The sequence below is a fragment of the Epinephelus moara genome, chromosome 11 (genome assembly GCF_006386435.1).
Source record: "Epinephelus moara isolate mb chromosome 11, YSFRI_EMoa_1.0, whole genome shotgun sequence".
Classification (NCBI taxonomy): domain Eukaryota; kingdom Metazoa; phylum Chordata; class Actinopteri; order Perciformes; family Serranidae; genus Epinephelus; species Epinephelus moara.
In genome coordinates, this window is record NC_065516.1 from 6,118,989 (window position 1) to 6,121,543 (window position 2,555).

Here is a 2,555-nt window from a genome sequence, read left to right on the forward strand (position 1 = left end):
AGAAAAAACGTGGGCTCAACGCACCTGTGTGCACGCTCTTAAGGAAACTGCTGGACTTCGAGTTGATGGGGAAGTAGGTGTCTGTCAGGCTGCTGGGTGGGGTTGCATCTATTTTTGTTTATTAGGATTAAGTGGACCCATGTTCTGAATCTATGTTGCTTTGAAATGGTTATGTTTTCACAGTGAAACCAGGCAATAAGGCCTGTTGTGAAGGACTGATGTATTTCTTTGTACCAAGAACTAGCTGAGTTGTAGCCTAATTTTTGGTTGTTGTTATGTTGCCACAGTTGTATACACGTGTTGCTCCATGTTAGTTGAAGTGAACATGTCCTGGATGTAAACAAGGTTGTTTCGAGAGCAGTTGTTGTTGTAATTTTAGATTGTATTCTGTATAGTGTATGTAGACTTGATGAATGTGATGAATCTGATGACTTGATGAAAAACTAGATGAATCTGAAGTGCCTGTAATGTCTAACGTGCTAGCTAGTCATTAGCCTTGTGTGGCAGCTTTATAGACGTTTATAGACGTTAGCACTTTGTATTGCCACTCGTTTTTGTTAGTGGATGCTAACATTGTTATTATTTGCAGAACCACACACATATCTGTATAAGAGACTGAAGTACATGTGGGACTATGTTGATACTGAGCCAACAATAAAACAACAAAAATGCCACTGTTTTGTCTTTCTTTGCAGAAGGCTGAAAGAAGACGTTTATCTAAGTTACAACATTTAATCGTAATATTTACAATATTCTATCCTGTGAAATTTACAGGAAATTCCTGGCTACTGAGTTGCAGTAAATATACAACATTTTACTGTAATATTTACAATATTCTATCCTGTAAAATTACAAGATATTCCTGGCTACTGAGTTGCAGTAAATTTACAATATTTAATTGTAATTAATTACAGTACAATACTGTATAAGTACAGTACCTTATTGTAGTTAATTTACAGTAAAGGTCCTGTATATTGCTTACTGTAAATTTACTGCAATTATTAGCCAGGAATATCCTGTAAAAATACAATAAATTTCTAACAGTGTGTCCTTATATTCCAGTGAATCAGTCAATTCCCTTTCAAATGAAAGCAGGGACAAAGAGTTCAGTCTGTCTGTCAGCATTGTTGCCCTGGTGCCTGTTTTTATCCGACTGACAGCTGAAAAGAGTCTCTCCACAGTACATGTGGTCATAGGCATCTGTTCCCTGACATGACTGATGCGCCATCAAACCCGAATCCGACGCACAGTCCCGGGTCCAGCTGCAACGGCTCCAGCACTTCCAAAATCTTAGCCGGTATCGCCTCTGCAGTCATGTTGTCCGTTTCCACAAATCCCACAGCCCGTTCTTTCAATGTGCCGTTGTGCAGGTATCTGACGCATACTGCAACTAGCTCTCTTTTTGACAAGTCTTTGCACTCATCTGCTAAAATCGCATAATATGTGTCCGGCTCATCATGCAAATCTGCCTTTATTTTTTTTAGAAGGAGTGATGCAGCGATTTCCAGTATCTCATTTTGTATATCGTGGTGCAGAAGTTTACCATTCTTTGGTAATTCATCCAGTCGCCTTTTTATTTCTGGGTCATATTTGGAAACCAGGTCAAGTAGTTCCAAAAAGTTACCCTTGTTTAATGCCTCTGCATTTTCCCAATGCCCACGCAATGGTATTTCTTGTTTTGCACAGAACAGGACAAGATCTATTACCATCATAATGTGCTGTCTGTGTCTTTCAATTAAGGACTTGTCGCTGGCATCATTGTTCAGCTGGTTAATAATATTTCCCCATCCTGGCTGGTGACTTTGCTTAAAACCATTCATTTTCCCCAGCGCTGCAGTGTGTGCCCTGCTGGCTTCATGTTTGCCACAACCCTCAGATAAATGTTTCCAGTCTTTAAAGCCCGTATTAATGAATCGGTCCTCATGAGCTGCTTCAGGGAAATGACGACAAGATTTGCAAAACACAGCATCTCTTGAGATGCTGTATTCCAGCCACGGGAATTTTGAATACCATCTGTCAGAAAAACTCCTAGCTTTCCCTGATATGTGTGTGGCTGGGAAGGAACGGAGTTTCGGCTGGCTTGCAGGCTCATCTATGGATGACAGGTCTAGCGGAGCTTGTGACAGGTCTTGGGGAACAGCGTTTGTGCTAGCCTGCTGTTGTAGGCCTTCACTGCCTCCACATAACACATAAAACGCTAGCATAAGTTATCTGTCTACTTATATTATTTTTTACTCCAGAAAATGTGCAGACAGACACTAACGTTAACTTTATTTGCCTTGCTGGTGTGGGGGGTTAGTTATGGGAGGAGGAGGAGGAGGAGGAGGAGGAGGAGGACTTGATGGAGAGAGGGCGGCTGAGGTGGACGGTAAAGCAGCACTCGTAACGTTACTTGAAATGGACGCAGGAGTTTCCTGCTCCTCGCAGCGTTTCTTAGTAAATTTAAATGTAAATAAGCTGCTTGGCTTTGCCATGTTGACTTTTCATCTTAGCTAGCTACTTCCTCTCTCCTGTGTTTACAGCTAAATTTCACTGCTTGCGCGGAACTAACTCAT

At 41.3% G+C, this 2,555-nt stretch overlaps 2 protein-coding genes across 3 annotated transcripts in view; one reads left to right on the forward strand and one right to left on the reverse strand.

Annotated features, from left to right (window-relative positions):
* Positions 1-2,555, reverse strand: part of LOC126397604 (uncharacterized) — a 409,985-nt gene that overhangs the window by 277,727 nt on the left and 129,703 nt on the right. The gene's annotated exons all lie outside the window — the stretch shown is intronic.
* The window catches only part of alg14 (ALG14 UDP-N-acetylglucosaminyltransferase subunit), a 67,648-nt gene that overhangs the window by 15,855 nt on the left and 49,238 nt on the right, over positions 1-2,555 (forward strand). The gene's annotated exons all lie outside the window — the stretch shown is intronic.